This window comes from Pristiophorus japonicus, chromosome 6 (assembly GCF_044704955.1).
Source record: "Pristiophorus japonicus isolate sPriJap1 chromosome 6, sPriJap1.hap1, whole genome shotgun sequence".
Taxonomy (NCBI): domain Eukaryota; kingdom Metazoa; phylum Chordata; class Chondrichthyes; family Pristiophoridae; genus Pristiophorus; species Pristiophorus japonicus.
Window position 1 is genome coordinate 260,452,196 of NC_091982.1, and position 18,845 is coordinate 260,471,040.

The following is an 18,845-nucleotide window of genomic DNA, read 5'->3' on the forward strand; positions in this document are numbered from 1 at the left end:
GGCTCATGAGATCGGAGGTAATATTTTAACATGGATAGAGGATTTGTTAACGGTCAGAAAACAGAGAGTAGGGCTAAACGGGTCTTTTTCAGGCTGGCAGGCTGTAACTAGTGGGGTGCTGCATGGATCAGTGCTGGGGCTTCAGCTATTTACAATCTATATTAATGACTGAGATGAAGGTACCGAGTGTAATATATCTAAGTTTGCTAACGATACAAAGCTAGGTGGGACAGTAAGCTGTGAGGAGAACACAAAGTGTCTGCAACGGGATATAGATAGACTAAGTGAGTGGGCAGTAAGATGGCAGATGGAGTATAATGTACAGATGTCTTGCTACAATTTATAAGGCCTTGGTGAGGTCACACCTGGAGTACTGTGCACAGGTTTGGTCTCCTTATTTAAGGAAGGATATACTTTCCCTTGGAGGTGGTACAACTGAGGTTCACTAGATTGAGTCCTGGGATGAGAGGGCAAGGAGTATCCGTAATAAGGTGGATGAATTAACTGTGCAAATAGATGTTAACAGATATGATGTGATTGGGACTACAGAGACATGGCTCCAGGATGATCAGGGCTGGGAACTCAACATCCATGGGTATTCAACATTCAGGAAGGATAGAATAAAAGGAAAAGGAGGTGGGGTAGCATTGCTGGTTAAAGAGGAGATTAATGCAATAGTTAGGAAGGACATTAGCTTGGATGATGTGGAATCTATATGGGTAGAGCTGCAGAACACCAAAGGGCAAAAGACGTTAGTGGGAATTGTGTACAGACCTCCAAACAGTAGTAGTGATGTTCGGGAGGGGAGCAAACAGGAAATTAGGGGTGCATGCAATAAAGATGCAGCAGTTATCATGGGTGACTTTAATATGCATATACATTGGGCTAACCAAACTGAAAGCAATACGGTGGAGGAGGATTTCCTGGAGTGCATAAGGGATGGTTTTCTAGACCAATATGTCGAGGAACCAATGAGGGGGGAGGCCATCTTAGACTGGGTGTTGTGTAATGAGAGAGGATTAAGTAGCAATTTCATTGTGCGAGATCCTTTGGGGAAGAGTGACCATAATGTGGTGGAATTCTACATTAGGATGGAGAATGAAACAGTTAATTCAGAGACCATGGTCCAGAACTTAAAGAAGGATAACTTTGAAGGTATGAGGCGTGAATTGGTTAGGATAGATTGGCGAATGATACTTCAGGGGTTGACAGTGGATGGGCAATGGCAGACATTTAGAGACCGCATGGATGAACTACAACAATTGTACATTCCTGTCTGGCGTAAAAATAAAAAAGGGAAGGTGGCTCAACCGTGGCTATCAAGGGAAATCAGGGATAGTATTAAAGCCAAGGAAGTGGCACATAAATTGGTCAGAAATAGCAGCGTACCTGGGGACTGGGAGAAATTTAGAACTCAGCAGAGGAGGACAAAGGGTTTGATTAGGGCAGGGAAAATAGAGTATGAGAGGAAGCTTGCAGGGAACATTAAGACGGACTGCAAAAGCTTCAATAGATATGTAAAGAGAAAAAGGTTAGTAAAGATAAACGTAGGTCCCCTGCAGTCAGAATCAGGGGAAGTCATAACGGGGTACAAAGAAATGGCAGACCAATTGAACAAGTACTTTGGTTCGGTATTCACTAAGGAGGACACAAACAACATTCCGGATATAAAAGGGGTCAGAGAGTCTAGTAAGAAGGAGGAACTGAGGGAAATCCTTATTAGTTGGGAAATTGTGTTGGGGAAATTGATGGAATTGAAGGCCGATAAATCCCCAGGGCCTGATGGACTGCATCCCAGAGTACTTAAGGAGGTGGCCTTGGAAATAGCAGATGCATTGACAGTCATTTTCCAACATTCCATAGACTCTGGATCAGTTCCTATGGAGTGAAGGGTAGTCAATGTAACCCCACCTTTTAAAAACGGAGGGAGAGAGAAAACAGGGAATTATAGACCGGTCAGCCTGACATCGGTAGTGGGTAAAATGATGGAATCAATTATTAAGGATGTCATAGCAGTGCATTTGGAAAGAGGTGACATGATAGGTCCAAGTCAGCATGGATTTGTGAAAGGGAAATCATGCTTGACAAATCTTCTGGAATTTTTTGAGGATGTTTCCAGTAGAGTGGACAAGGGAGAACCAGTTGATGTGGTGTATTTGGACTTTCAGAAGGCTTTCGACAAGGTTCCACACAAGAGATTAATGTGCAAAGTTAAAGCACATGGGATTGGGGGCAGTGTGCTGATGTGGATTGAGAACTGGTTGTCAGACAGGAAGCAAAGAGTAGGAGTAAATGGGTACTTTTCAGAATGGCAGGCAGTGACTAGTGGGGTACCACAAGGTTCTGTGCTGGGGCCCAAGCTGTTTACTTTGTACATTAATGATTTAGACGAGGGGATTAAATGTAGTATCTCCAAATTTGCAGATGACACTAAGTTGGATGGCAGTGTGAACTGCGAGGAGGATGCTATGAGGCTGCAGAGTGACTTGGATCGGTTAGGCGAGTGGGCAAATGCATGGCAGATGAAGTATAATGTGGATAAATGTGAGGTTATCCACTTTGGTGGTAAAAACAGAGAGACAAACTATTATCTGAATGGTGACAGATTAGGAAAAGGGGAGGTGCAACGAGACCTGGGTGTCATGGTACATCAGTCATTGAAGGTTGGCATATAGGTACAGCAGGCGGTTAAGAAAGCAAATGGCATGTTGGCCTTTATAGCGAGGAGATTTGAGTACAAGGGCAGGGAGGTGTTACTACAGTTGTACAGGGCTTTGGTGAGGCCACACCTGGAGTATTGTGTACAGTTTTGGTCTCCTAACTTGAGGAAGGACATTCTTGCTATTGAGGGAGTGCAGCGAAGGTTCACCAGACTGATTCCCGGGATGGCGGGACTGACATATCAAGAAAGACTGGATCAACTGGACTTATATTCACTGGAGTTCAGAAGAATGAGAGGGGATCTCACAGAAACGTTTAAAATTCTGATGGATTTAGACAGGCTAGAGGCAGGAAGAATGTTCTCAATGTTGGGGAAGTCCAGAACCAGGGGTCACAGTCTAAGGATAAGGGGTAAGCCATTTAGGACGGAGATGAGGAGAAACTTCTTCACCCAGAGAGTGGTGAACCTGTGGAATTCTCGACCACAGAAAGTTGTTGAGGCCAATTCACTAAATATATTCAAAAAGGAGTTAGATGTAGTCCTTACTACTAGGGGGATCAAGGGGTATGGCGAGAAAGCAGGAATGGGGTACTGAAGTTGCATGTTCAGCCATGAACTCATTGAATGGCGGTGCAGGCTCGAAGGGCCGAATGGCCTACTCCTGCACCTATTTTCTATGTTTCTATGTCTTATGATGAGAGATTGTGTAGAATGGGCCTATACCCTCTGGAGTTTAGAAGAATGAGAGGTGATCTCATTGAAACATACAAGATTCTGAACGGGATTGACAGGTAGATGCTGAGAGGTTGTTTCCCTTGGCAGGAGTGTCTAGTTGTAGGGGGCATAGTCTCAGGATAAGGGGTCGGCCATTTAAGACAGAGATGAGGAGGAATTTCTTCATTCAGAGGGTTGTGAATCTTTGGAATTCTCTGCCCCAGAGGGCTGTGGATGCTGAGTCTCTGAATATATATAGGGCTCAAATTTCCCCCAACCCCTTTTGCTGGCACCCTCACCCGAGGTGCGGCGCTTTTGTCCGCCTGCAAGCGCGCCGAAACGCTTCCTCCAGATTCTGGCCGCTCCCCAGGCTCTCCTCGGTGGTGGCTTAGCGTGACCCAGGGCATTGGCGGGCGGAGCCAGGTCCCGGCGCTGAAAACAGGGCCGGGACCTCTGCACATGCGCGCTAGGGTCTGCGCACATGTGGAGTAGCTCCTGGCAGGCCTAATTTGTGAGTACACCCTGCAGGCTGTGTGGGAGGGGCTTGAAGCATGCCGTCCCTAGCCCTGGCCGAATGGGCTCCCTCATCGGCGGCCCGCTGTGTTCCCTAAGGTAGGACTTCTATTTTTTTTTTTGTTATTTACTGATTGCTTATTACTTTGGTCTTGGTGCTTTAGGTGCAGAATTCCTTCTATTTTTTACTTGGCAATTAATTGCTTATTACTTTTTGTGCTTGGTGCAAATGTACTGCTTGGTTTCGTGCTTGGTACTTTAAATGTATTTATGCTTCTTTAATGTTGTTGTGAAGGTGTTTCGTGCTTTGCAAGGTCCCCTTCCCCTTCCCCTTCCCCTTCCCTTCCACTCTCCCCCTCCCCGTCCCCCCCCCCCCCGCCCCCCTCCATCTCTGGCTGCCTGCGCTGATTTTTTAAGTCACCGCAAGGTTTTTCTGAACGGACAAGAGTGCCCATTTATGCTGGCCTAAGTTAGTTTGGAGTAACTTTTAGCTGGCTAAACTTGCTTAAATTGCCAAAACAGGCGTAAGTGGCTGGTAATGCCTCCTTTTGAAAAAAAAACTAAACTAAAAACACACCTAACTAACTCACTTACACTGGCACAAATTAAATGGCCAGAATTGCGACTAAAAAGATACTCCAGAAAAATGAAATTGTTCAAAAAAAAAACCGGAGCAACTTCTGGTGAAATTTGGGACCATACACTTTTTGAAGTCTAGGGGAATCAAAGGATATGGAGATCGGGCGGGAAAGTGGAGTTGAGGTCGATGAGCAGTCATGATCTTATTGAATGGCGGAGCAGGCTCGAAGGGCCATAGGGCCTACTCCTGCTCTTATTTCTTATGTTTTTATCTCTTTTGCTCTGTTCCCATCTCGCTTTCTCTCCGTCTCTGTGTCTCCCTCTATCTGTCCCTTACGATCTCAGTCTCTGTCTTGCAGCCAGCTAGTTATCCATTCTGTTACTCATCTCCTGACTCTGCATGTCCTGACCTTATTCATTAGTCTATTAAATGGTACCTTATAAGCAGCACCGATTTAAAAGCAGTGGCGTTGGCAGAGAGCCATAGTTCCCACTTCTGATTGCTAACCAGTGATCCTTGCTGAAAGATGAATCTATATGGATGTTACAAAAGGATTGGCATAGACTTTGAAATTGATAGCCCATATAACTGAATGGCCTGCCGATACTCATTGCCTAGTCTCACACAAGAAGAACGGTCACGGCTGAGGAACTGGAAGACTGAAAGCATCCAGGGAACCATACCCCAACATGAACCATTGCTTCAGAAGAAATGAAACAAATGGGTGTAGGAGAAATGAAAGTGAACTGAACCTCTATTTCTCACTCTATGGCACCATTTGTTAGTTCTCATAGCTTCTGACATACATTGCAACTATTACGAGAACATTCTTAGAATGACGTATTCCTGATTATATTACAGCTGCGCCTCTCATTGTAACATTCATCGATACACCACAAACCCTCACTCGTATCCCACATCCCTTACTAAAACATCCTCTAATATATCCTCTGTCCTTCATTACAACTAATCTGATTTACACCATTCAATAATATTATGTGATATACTCCGCACCCTCTCTTATAACACTCTGATATACCCTATATCGCTTACAGGGGCACTTTCTGATATAACATGACCTCTAGTACTACCTGTATTATTTACATGTCTCTTATTAATAGGGAAAATGTATAAAGTGATGAACTCTAAAGCAAGTCACTTGCCAACAGGTGCCACTAACAGTACATTATAAAGAGTATCTTTTACAAAATGGATCCAAAGGGAATAGATGAAGGGGCAAAACCTTGTGGGGAAGGTTAACACCCCTTCCCAATTCAGAATGAAAGGCATCACACACTGAAAAAGCTTTCTTTCATTATACCCTCTGTAAATAATCTTCATTCCCAATTCCCAACTCCTTACTCTAGCATATTTTCTACAGGCAATGTTGTAACGTTATAGATTTACTTGGTTTTTTTAAACACACAGCTCTAATTGAAATGAGATTCATCACATGATTCTGATTCAATGTTTTCTTCCTGAACATTGGCAGGTGTTACTACAAAGAGGCACCAGAAAAACAGCACTGATTCGACAAACAGTAAGATCAAGCTACACAGGAGACCGATATTTCCAGTCAACAGTGTGATTTTCCACTGTCCCAGTTACCACTACCCTTCCACTAAGAGCTCTGTTTCAAAATAGAAGAACTAAGGCAGAGGTCAGTTATTGCAACCTCATTTCCGTCGCTGCCCTCTGCCCCACCATCAAATAAATGGATAGTTTTTCCTTTTAAACATTTGTTTTATTGTTTTTAAATTCAGAGATGTCCATATAAACTGAACTCTAAAATATAGCTTATAAAAATTTAGGCTTCTCAGGTCCTAATTAAGAAAGAACTTTTGTCATCGTAGTACCTCTCACAACCTCAGAATGTCCCAAAGTGGTTCACAGCTACTGAAGTGCTTTCGAAGTGCCATTGCTGTTGCAATATAGGGAAACGTGACAACCAAAATGCACACAGCAAGGTCTCACCAAGGACAGTGAAATAAATGTCCAGATATCCGCGCCATCATGAGGACCACCTATTTCTACCTCTGGAACATCGCCCGACTCTGTCACTGCCTCGGCTCATCGGCTGCTGAAACCCTCATCCACGCCTCTGTTATCTCTTGACCTGACTATTCCAATACACTCCTGGCCTGACTCCTATGTTCTACCCTCCATAAACTTGAGATTATCCAAAACTCTGGCACCCGTGTCCTAACTCGCACCAAGTCCTGTTCATCCATTACCCTACATTGGCTCCCAGTTAAGCAACACCTCGAGTTAAAAATTCTCATCCTGTTTTCAAATCCCTCCATGGCCTTGCCCCTCTGTATCTCTGAAACCTCCTCCAGCCCAACAACCCTCCGCGATATCTGCGTCCTCTAATTCTGGCCTCTTGAGCAGACTTCAATCACACCACCATTGGTGGCTGTAACTTCAAGTACCTAGGCCCTAACCTCCGGAAATCCCCCCTAAATCTCTCTGCTTCTCTACCTCTCTTTCCACCTGTATGACACTCCTTAAAACCTATCTCTTTGACCAAGCTTTTGGTCACCTGTTCTAATATCTCCTTATGTGGCTCGTATTAAATGTTGTTTTATAATACTCCTGTGAAGCACCTTGATGCGTTATACTATGTTAAAGGGGCTATATAAATACAAGTTGTTAATCTGTTTTAGATGTTGGTTGAGGGATAAATGTTGGGCCAGTACATCATGAGAGCTCCACTGCTCTTTGCATAGTGGTGTGGAATCTTTTATGACCACTTGAGACAGCAGACAGCAAATTGACCCCCTGGAAACAGATTGCACCTACCACTTTTCTTGTGTTATGGCTGCCGCAATGTATGCGGTGGTCCATCTTGCGAAATTCAACTCTTTTGTCGTTTTTTTTTCCAGGCAGAGCGGAAGTCAGTCATAATGGAGGTGGGAGCGGAGTGTCTGTCATAAAAAGTGGGGAAATGGGGGCGGTCGGAGTGTTCGGCACTGTCAGTCATCAGCGCCAGTGCCCCATGAACCAAATCCCATTTCTCCCACACCAGTCTTTGAGCCATTTGTTTAACTCTCTGATCTTATTTACCCGATGCAAATTTGCTCGTGGCTCAGGTCGTAATCCAGAGATTATTACCTTTGTGGTTCTGCTTTCGAATTTGGCTCCTAGCTGCTCATGCTCCCTCAATACAACCTCTTTCATTGTCCTATCAATGTCGTTGGTACCCACATGGACCACGACAACTGGATCTTCCCCCTCCCACTCCAAGTTCCTCTCCAGCCCAGAGGAGATGTCCTTCACCCTGGCACCGGGCAGGCAACACAGCCTTCGGGACTCATGCTTTCGGCTGCAGAGAACAGTATCTATCCCCCTAATACTGTCTCCTACCACTACACAGTTTCTTTTTACTCACCCACTTGAATGGCCCCCTGTACCACAGTGCTGTGGTCAGTTTGCTCATCCTCCCTGCAGTCCCTGCTTTCGTCCACACAGGGAGCAAGAATCTCATACCTGTCAGACAATTGCAAGGGCTGAGGCTCCTCCAATGCTAATTCCTGGGTCTCCATTTCTGCCTCACTCATAGTCACACCCTCCTGTCCCTGACCATGGACCAAATTTGAATTCTTTAATCTAAGGTGTGTGACTGCCCCCTGGAATGCAGCTTCGAGGTAACTCTCCCCCTCCCTGATATGTCGTAGTGTCTGCAACTCAGATTCCAGCTCATCAACGCAGAGCCAAAGTTCCTCGAGCTGCAGACACTTGCTGCAGATGTGGTCACCGTGGACCTCAATAGTGTCCACCAGCTCCCACATGTTGCAGCAGTGACACATCACTGGGTGGCAGAAAGTCACCTTTTCCTGGTTGAGCATTTTGTGGTCCCAAATCCTCTTACTGCTAGGTACACTTGGCTTTCCCACACAGGCCACTAGTTAAAATAGCATGATGTCATCGGAGCCTGATCTGCATATTTGAAGGAGCCTGCTGGTTTCTGACAGGTGTCCTTCCTGCCTGCACAAAAGAGAAGATTCAAATAGAAAACTGCAGGAAGGGAGCAGCCAGGGTTAAAATGGCCCCCCCTCCCCCCCTCCCCAAGACTCCTGTATGATTTCAACCTACAGCAAACAGTATGACTGATGATCTGGTGCCGAATGGCAGCTAAGGACAAACTGCTTGTGGTCACTAGGTGGAAAAGCTGCCATTCCATTACTTGTTTTACTGTGTGAAACATCAAACAGCGTGATACGTCCTTACTATACAGTATAAATGCACATGAGGCCCATGCTTGAGAGAAGGTCAGTCTGTGACCTGTCCTTTATTCCTTAGCACTCAAGTGATGAAGGTGGGTGGAGCTTCCCCTTTTATACCTGAAGGTCCAGGTTAGGAGTGTCTCCCACCTAGTGGTCAGTGTTCTCACGGTGTACAACTTAGGTCAGTTTATACATGGGTTACAATGCTGGTTGAATACATGACACAGCGGCAGAAACTTCTTGTGCAGAAGTTCTTTGTATATTATATCAAAGTAATTTGGTGAGTAGAATATTCTCTTAACAGCACCTTTACCATTTTAAAATGAGTAAATGTGTTCCCTTAGGCCTCATTAAATGTATTTGTGAACCACCTGATCACAAGGCTGCTCTACTTGTCAAAACATGCTTATTGTTGCTTTAGCAGCATGTTAATGGTGTACTGTATAAGGAATAACAGATGGCTCTAATATACTCAAGAGGCTTGGATGACATCAAAACCTGTAAAAGCAGTTTGTACACTAATCAAAACCCAGAAAGGTATTGATATTTCAATGTTGCCAATATTTTGAACTTAACTTCACCATCTGACTAAGACCATACGGTCAGCCTTAATGCTTTGGCATCAAAGAGTATCGTGGACAAACGTGAAACTTCAAGGTGCAAATTTGCAGAAACTCTTAAAAATAAACTCTCATTGTCACAATTTTTCAGATCTCAAATATACTAAAGTCTGTAATAAATGACCTTAATCATCATCATCTTGTCTTCATGACTCTCCAGGAAAACAAAACCAGTGACTGATTCATCACCAGGCTGCTGTTTCCCACACTCCAGATCTCAATATGAGCAAGGAATTCCAGAAAATGGCTCCTGAAGAAATTGCAGAAAAACAAAAGGTCCTGCAGGTATTTAGATTCAAACCAGGCCTTTGGGGCTACATTTGCAAAAAAAAATGTTTGCTTGATTGATGTTCACAACATGTATGAGTCTTGCTCAAGCAGGCTCAACATGCATTTATTGTAAGTTGCACCAATATTTCATTTCTTTTTTTAAAAAGTTAAATGCTTAGAATCCAAGTGGTTGGTTTGCCACAACCCCTCCCTTCACCACAAGCTCTTGTGATATAGCCTTCATGTTGCTGAACTCAGACTTTAGTGCATTCAGATTGTTGGTTATACGAGCAAAAGCCTGAAATAAAGTCAGAAAGTTGGTTAAAATGCTGCATGCATTTTCTAAATAGCATTCAAGTAAACCAGAATGTGCACAGTGCACCATTATTGCTGGTTCTGTTGTAATGTGGCATCCCTGGAGACACAGAACTGATCATAAATTTGACCACTTACCCTTAAAATAGGAAGTATATCTTTGAGTTTTTTTCATGAATAAAGAGTTATTTGCTAGAATATGGTAAACACAATAATATAAATACTTTCTTTTTAATCAAAATCAGCATTAACAAAAGGAAACAATCAGAATCCATTGGTTATAATACGGCTTTATAAGATACATTAAAATCTACTTGTTCATGGTCGGAAGTATTTCTAGGATTTATGCAACCTTATCCTTAAAAGTTGTCAGGGTGGAGCTGCTCGTCTCGCCTTCCTCTGGGATGATGGTGTTAGCTTCCTGAGATGTCAGTGATAAACCTCTGTCTGTAGCGGTACGATCCGTTCTGCCTGGATCCTCCGCTCCGAGGTTCATTTACATCCTGCACTGGTAGCTACATTTGGACCTCTGGCTTGTATCTCATGACCCTCGATCTTGGGGAAATGTACATCTTAGTGATATGCTTATATCTGCTATCATCAGCATGACAGTCCTGTAAATGTTTAACTTTTTGTAATCTTCTTCTCTGAACCTTTCAGAGTATGAGGGCTGACTTGTCCAGAGGTGAACTTCCTGCATTTTACAGAGACACCCTTCTACATGAGACAAAGAACTCCTGTAGTACTTAACATTATGTAAAGCTTAAAAATATCTAAACATTTCGAGCTCTGCTAAAATTTCTAATTCTTAGTATCAAAGCATCAAGTTTTGTATCTATAATTCTCAAATAAAGTGTTTCATTTTTTCAATGAACTATTTTGTTTCATTCGTGGCCAGCATTTATTGCCCATCCCTAATTGCCCTTGAGAACATAGTGGTGGGACACCTTCTTGAACTGCTGCAGTCCGTGTGGTGAAGATACTCCCACAGTGCTGTTAGGGAGGGATTTTGACCCAGCGACGATGAAGGAATGGTGATATATTTTCAAATTAGGATTGTGTGTAACTTGGAGGTGAATGTCATGTATTTAACTGTCATTGTAACCCATGTATAAACTGACCTAAGTTGTACATGGAGAACATTGACCACTAGGTGGTGAACTTATGGGAGACACTCCTAGCCTGGTCTTTCAGGTATAAAAGGGGAAGCTCCACCCATCTTCATCACTTCAGTGCTGGCTAATAAAGGTTACGGGTCACAGAGTGACCTTCTCTCAAGTATGGGCCTCGTGTGCATTTGTACTGTATAGTAAGGACATATCATTGGTGACGAGAAACTGGGATTTAAACCACGCGAGCATGGCCACTAGCAGCACAGATGAGAGGTACTGTGTAGGTGATGACTGGGACAACTTTATTGAGAGACGACAGCAAAGTTTTGTCACTAAGGAATGGCTGGGACAGGATTCGGCTGACAAACGCAGGGCTCAGCTCCTGACGGTTTGTGGATCCAGGACGTTCTCCCTGATGAAGGACCTTCTAGCGCCAGAGAAGCCGGCGGACAAGACTTTTGAAGAGCTCAGTAAGTTGATCGGGGAACACCTTAAACCGGCGTGCAGCATGCACATGGCGAGACACCGGTTTTACACGCACCGGCGATGAGAAGGGCAAAGCGTTCCAGACTTCGTGGCAGACCTCCGGCGACTGGCGAGCCTATGTAAGTTCACAGATGCATGCAGAGCGGAGATGCTGCGAGACTTTATTATTGAGGGCATCGGGCACGCTGGGGTTTTCAGGAAACTGATTGAGACAAAAGACTTGACCCTGGAAACGGCAGCTTTGATGGCCCAGACATTTATCTCAGGGGAGGAAGAGACCAGAATGATGTTTGACAAAAATCTTGGTTTAAATGCAGCAAATGGACAGGGAGTCAACATTGTTAACGCGGCACACAGTTCTCCAGGCAGACAGTGGAAATCGGACATGCCCGAGCATGTAGTCGAACCCAAAGGGGGAACTCAACAGAGACAATGGCTAGCTGAACGGCGATTCATGCCATCGCAATGGACAATGCGACCAGTACTGGGGCCATCAACATGTGTCAATGGTGTGCTTAAAAACAGTTACACAGACAGTCAGAGACGATCGACTGGTAATGGACCTTTTGTTTCAAACAACGGCTCATGTTGGAGGTGTGGTGGCAAACACCCAGCCAGAGCTTGCAGGTATCAGCAATACACCTGCAGAAATTGCAACATCAGCGGTCACTTGGCGCGTATGTGCAGGAAGCCTGCAGCCAGGTTGATGTACGAGGAGGACGGGCCCGATGTAAGCCCTACAAGGCCAAATGGACACTGGAGGAAATCGCTGGAAGCTGAAGTTCAACGAGTTCATGTGGAGCACATATACAGTTCATACACCAGGACGCCACCGATAATAATGAAAGTGCTCCTCAATGGCATCCCAGTATCAATGGAGCTAGACACGGGGACCAGCCAGTCCCTGATGAGTATCAAACAGTTCAAAAGGTTGTGGGCATCCAAGGCCAGGAGGCCAAAATTATTGCCAATTGATGCACAGCTACGGACATACACAAAGGAGATCATTCCGGTGCTAGGCAGCGCCACGGTAGTCGTGACCCACAAAGACTCGGAGAACAGGTTGCCATTCTGGATTGTCCCGGGGGATGGTCCCGCACTGCTGGGGAGGAGTTGGCTGGCTGTCATGAACTGGAAGTGGAGCGATGTCAATGCAATTTCTTCTGTGGAGCGAATATCATGCTCACAGATCCTGGACAAATTTGACTCACTATTTCATACCGGCATTGGCACTTTCATGAGGACCAAGGTCGTGATTCACATAAACCCGGACGCCAGGCCAGTACACCACAAGGCCAGAGCAGTGCCATACGTGATGCGGGAAAAGATAGAAGGCGAATTGGTCCGCCTGCTGAGGGAAGGCATCATCTCGCCAGTCGAATTCAGTGACTGGGCGAGCCCGATTGTGCCGGTGCTCAAGGCGGATGGGTCGGTCAGGATATGTGGTGATTACAAGGCCATCATCAATTGGGTGTCACTCCAAGACCAGTACCCGCTACCGAGAGCGGAGGACATCTTTGCGACGCTATCCGGTGGCAAACTTTTTTCAAAATTGGACATAACCTCAGCTTACATGACCCAGGAGCTGGCAAGTGAGTCGAAGAAGCTGACCACCATCACGACACACAAGGGGTTGTTTGAGTGCAACAGATGTCCGTTTGGGATTCACTCGGCCGCCGCGATCTTCCAACGAAATATGGAAAGCCTCCTCAAGTAGATTCCAAGGATGGTGGTTTTTCAGGACGACATCCTCATCACGGGTTGTGATACTGAAGAACACCTCCGCAACCTGGAGGAGGTGCTACGCAGACTGGACCAGGTAGAGCTGCGACTGAAAAAGGCGAAGTGCGTCTTCCTAGCTCCAGAGGTAGAATTCCTGCGGATGAGGGTAGCAGCAGATGGGATCAGACCTACTGCGTCCAAAATAGAAGCGATCCAGAGAGCACCCAGACCCCGTAACACAACGGAGCTGCGTTCATTCCTGGGGCTCCTGAACTATTTTGGTAACTTTCTTCCAAAATTGAGCACGCTGCTAGAGCCGCTACACATGCTCCTACGCAAAGGTCGTGAATGGGCCTGGGGGGACAGCCAGGAAAGGGCTTTTGCTATATGATTCATGTAAGAAACTTGTTTTAACGTGCGACGCGCCATCCTATGGGGTCGGGTGTGTGTTGCAGCATGTTAATGCCAAGGGTCAGTTACAGCCGGTAGCTTATGCCTCCAGAAGTCTGTCCCAGGCAGAATGGGGCTACGGGATGGTAGAAAAGGAAGCGCTCGCATGTGTATATGCTGTAAAAAAAATGCACCAGTGCCTGTTTGGCAGGAAATTTGAGCTGGAGACAGATCACAAACCCCTAACGTCCCTTTTGGCCGACAAAAAGGCCATAAATACTAATGCATCGGCCCGCATACAGAGGTGGGCACTCACATTAGCCGCCTATGACTATACAATTCGGCACAGACCGGGCACTGAAAACTGCGCCGATGCACTCAGCAGGCTCCCTCTAGCCACCACTGAAGGGGCAACCAAGCATGCTGCTGAGATGGTCATGGCTGTTGAAGCTTTCGAAAGCGAAGGCTTACCCATGACAACCCATCAGATTAATGTCTGGACAAATAGAGACCCGCTACTGTCCTTAATCAAGAAATGTGTCCTGAATGGGGACTGGGCAGCCACGTACGGGGCATGCCCTGAGGAATTCAAACCATTTCACAAGCGCTAGGATGATTCAAGCCAATTGCCTACTATGGGGAAACCAAGTAGTCATGCCCCAGATGGGCAGAGCGATGTTCATCAGAGAACTCCACAATGAGCAACCGGGCATTGTCATGATGAAGGCAATTGCCAGGTCACACGTTTGGTGGCCAGGGATAGATGCAGACCTGGAACTTTGTGTTCGCAGGTGCAACATGTGTGCCCAGCTGGGCAATGCGCCCAGGGAAGCCCCCCTTAGCCCCTGGTCCTGGCCCCCCCCTAGACATGGTCACGCATCCATGTGGACTACGCAGGTCCTTTCATGGGAAAAATATTTTTGGTTATACTCCAAATGGATTGAGTGTGCCATTTTAAATTCAAGGACATCCTCTGCCACGGTAGAAAGTCTACGGGCAATGTTCGCTGCCCATGGTCTACCGGACGTCTTGGTCATGACAATGGGCCGTGCTTTACAAGCATTGAATTCCAGGACTTTATGGCAGGAAATGGTATCAACCATGTCAGAATGGCACCGTTCAAGCCGGCCTCAAACGGCCAGACGGAACGAGCAGTGCAGATAATCAAACAGGGAATGCTCAGAATCCAAGGGGGTTCCCTACAAAGCCGCTTATCACGCCTCCTGTTGGCCAATAGATCCCGACCACACTCGCTCACAGGGGTTCCACCCGAAGAGCTGCTAATGAAAAGGCTGCTCAAAACCAGGTTATCCCTTATACACCCCACCATGAAAGAAATTGTTGAGAGCAGGCGCCAGTCACAATGTGACTACCACGACGGGAATGCGAGGGCGCGATGTATTGATGTCAATGACCCTGTCTTTGTTCTCAACTACGCTGCAGGGCCTAAATGGCTCGCAGGCACCGTGATTGCCAAAGAGGGGAATAGGATTTTGGTAGTTAAACTTACCAATGGACAAATCTGCCGCAAACACGTGGATCAAACAAAAAGAAGGTTCAGCAACCCCATGGAAGAAACAGAGGAAGAACACGACGTAGAGTTTACTCCACCACAGGTGGCCGAACACAGTCACTGTGGGCAGTCCGGACAGGCCTGAGGCACCGCAAACAGCAGACACTCAGGCCAGCGCCCAACAACCGGAGCCCCAATTCAGGCGCTCTACAAGGGAGCGTAAACCACCAGAGAGACTTAACCTGTGATCCCAATAAGACTTTGGGGGGAGGTGATGTAATGTATTCAACTGTCATTGTAACCCATGTATAAACTGACCTCTAAGTTGTACACTGTGAGAACATTGACCACTAGGTGGTGAACTTGTGGGAGACTCTCCTAACCTGGTCTTTCAGGTATAAAAGGGGAAGCTCCACCCACCTTCATCACTTCAGTGCTGGCTAATAAAGGTTACTGGTCACAGAGTGACCTTCTCTCAAGTATGGACTTCGTGTGCATTTGTACTGTATAGTAAGGACATATCAGTGAGCGTGGATGTGGTTTTGCTCCCATGTGCCTGCTGTCCTTGTCCTTCTAGGTGGTACAGGTTGCTGGTTTGGGAGGTGATGGCGAAGAAGCCTTGGCGAGTTGCTGCAGTGCATTTTGTAGATGGTACACACTGCAGCCATGATGCGCTGATGGTGAAGGGAGTGAATGTTTAAGATAGTGGATGGGGTGTCAATCAAACGGGCTGCTTTGTCCTGGATGTCCTGTCGAGCTTCTTGAGTGTTGTTGGAGCTGCACTCATCCAGGTAAGTGGAGAGTATTCCATCACACTCCTGACTTGTGCTTTGTAGATGGTGGAATGGCTTTGGGTTGTCAGGAGGTGAGACACTCACCGCAGAATACCCAGCCTCTGACCTGCTCTTGTAGCCACAGTATTTATGTCGTTGGTCCAGTTAAGTTTTTCGTCAATGGTGACCCCCAGAATGTTGAAGGTGGGTGTACGGCGATGTTAATGCTGATGAATGTCAATGGACGGTGGTCAGACTCTCGCTTGTTAGAGATGGTCATCGACTGGCACTTGTGTGGTGCAAATGTTACTTGCCACTTATCAGCCTAAGCCTGCATGTCATCCAGGTCTTTTTGTATGTGGGCATGGACTGCTTCATTATCTGAGGAGTTGCGAAGGGAACTGAACACTGTGCAGTCATCAGCGAACATCCCCACTTCTGACCTTATGATGGAGGGAAGGTCATTGATGATGCCGCTGAAGACAGTTGGGCCTAGGACACTACCCTGAGGAACTCTTGCAGCGATGTCCTGAGGCTGAGGTGATTGACTTCCAACAACCACGAACATCTTCCTTTGTACTGGGTATGACTCCAGCCAGTGGAGAGTTTTCTCCCTGATTCCAATTGACTTCAATTTTACTGGGGCTCCTAGATGCCACACTTGGCCAAATGATGCCTTGATGTCAAGGGCAGTCGCTTTTAGCTCACCTTTTGAATCAGTTCTTTTGTCCATGTTTGGACCAAGGCTGTAATGAGGTCGGAGCTGAGTGGTCCTGGCGTAACCCAAACTGAGCATCGGTGAGCAGGTTATTGGTGAGTGCCGCTTGATAGCACTGTTGATGAAATCTTCCATCACTTTGCTGATGATTGAGAGTAGACTGATGGGGTAGTAACTGGCCAAATTGGATTTGTCTTGCTTTTTGTCGACAGGACATTCCTGGGCAGTTTTCCACATTGCCGGGTAGATGCTAGTGTTGTAGCTGTACTGGAACAGCCTGGCTAGAGGCACGGCTAGTTCTGAAGCAGAAGTCTTCAGCACGAAGGCTGGGATATTGTTGCGGCCGATAGCTTTTGCTGTATCCAATGCGCTCAGTTGTTTCTTGATATCACGTGGAGTGAATTGAATTGGTTGAAGACTGGCTTGTGTGATGGTGGGAACCTCAAGAGGTCGATATGGATCATTCACTCGGCACTTCTCTCTGAAGATGGTTGCAAACTCTTCAGCCTTGCCTTTTGCAATTGAGCTGGGCTCCACCATCATTGAGGATGGCGATATTCATGGAGCCGCCTTCTTCCGTTAATTGTCCACCACCATTCGTGACTGGATGTGGCAGATGCATCTGTCCATTGCAGTCCTTGTGGCAACAAAGACCTATCTGCTCACTGAGATCACCTTCCATCGCGTTGTGTGGCACTACCACTGTGCTAAATGGGATAGATTCAGAACAGATCGAGCAGCTCAAAACTGCTGTGAGTATGACAATGTCAGGTTGTTGCTTGACTTGTCTGTGGGACAGCTCTCCTAATTTTGGCACAAGTCCTCAGATGTTAGTGGCGAGAACTTTGCAGGATCAACTGGGCTGGGTGTGCTATTGTCGTGTCCAACTCCAGTGCTGATGTCGATGCCGGATGGTCCATCCGGTTTTATTATTCTTATTATTTTCCTAGCAGTTTGTTACAACTGAGTGGCTTGCTTTCAGAGGGCAGTTAAGAGTCAACCACATTGCTGTGGGTCTGGAGTCACATATAGGCCAGACCGGGTAAGGGTGGCAGATTTCCTTCCCTAGAGGACATTAGTGAGCCAGATGTTTTTTTTAAATTTAATTAACTGAATTTAAATTCTCCAGCCGGCGTGGTGGGATTTAATCACTAGTCTACGGGAATGGCAGCATAACCACTATGCTACCACTCCCGTGACATATGCATTAGACGAGTTCACCCCATTAAAAATCAATCACCTCAAACAGCCAGATTAATACCTTTGATGGCCTCAGGCTAACAAAGCATCAAAATCCAAACATTCCAGTTGACACTTTCACTGGTCTAACTTCTCCATTTTCTATTTTTAATCGAAGAACTCTACAGATTAGAAGTGACATTTTTATATCTCCCAACAAGCTATCTTTGAGCTGTGGGCTGTAAGGAAAGCATTGATTCACATAAGCAGTGATGGTTTTAATTAGCGTTAGCTTTTTTGGTTTCACAGGAGTTGGCCTAGAAGTTCGTTGACATCACACCTGTTTTACAGGCGTTAAATGGGCACCAAAACATTAAAATCTGACGGGTGACGTGCACATGCACATTGCATGCTGGAAGTGCACCACCCACCATGTTGGTAAATGCAGGAAAAGAGGCCCACACCTATCGGCTGCATTCAGGAAAACATGGTGTTCTTGTGCTTTAACTAGCCGTCCTTAAAGGGACCACTGGAAGCCACCAGTTTGTTTGTTAAAAGATACTTACTGGCTGAAGATTGTTGCTTGCTCCTACTCAGCCCCTCCCAATCGCTCACCCTTTTCCCTCACGATCGTGTCCTCCATTCCGATTGCTTTCCCCACTCCAAATCCATGCTGGAGATACCCAGCATGCATCTGCAGCTCGCCAGCCTCATTTAAATGAGGCCCTATATCAGATATGCCTTGGCCTACCTGCTCTGTCATATGACCTTTCATAAGAACATAAGAGATAGGAGCAGGAGTAGGCTATTCAGCCCCTCGAGCCTGCTCCATCATTCAATAAGATCATGATTGATCTTCTACCTCAACTCCACTTTCCTGCACTAGCCCCAAATCCCTCGATTCTCTTAATATCTAAAAATCTATTGATCGCTGTCTTAAATATACTCAACGACTGAGCCTCCACAGCCCTCCAGAATAGAGAATTCCAAGGTTTCACCATCTTCTGAGTGAAGTTTCTCCTCATTTCAATCCTAAATGGCCGACCTCTTAT

At 46.0% G+C, this 18,845-nt stretch overlaps 1 protein-coding gene and 1 pseudogene across 1 annotated transcript in view; both read right to left on the bottom strand.

Moving 5' to 3' along the window:
• LOC139266060 (apolipoprotein D-like) overlaps positions 1-18,845 on the bottom strand; it is an 82,178-nt gene that overhangs the window by 58,200 nt on the left and 5,133 nt on the right. The gene's annotated exons all lie outside the window — the stretch shown is intronic.
• Positions 10,343-18,845, bottom strand: part of LOC139266309 (very long-chain specific acyl-CoA dehydrogenase, mitochondrial-like) — a 92,504-nt pseudogene continuing 84,001 nt past the window's right edge.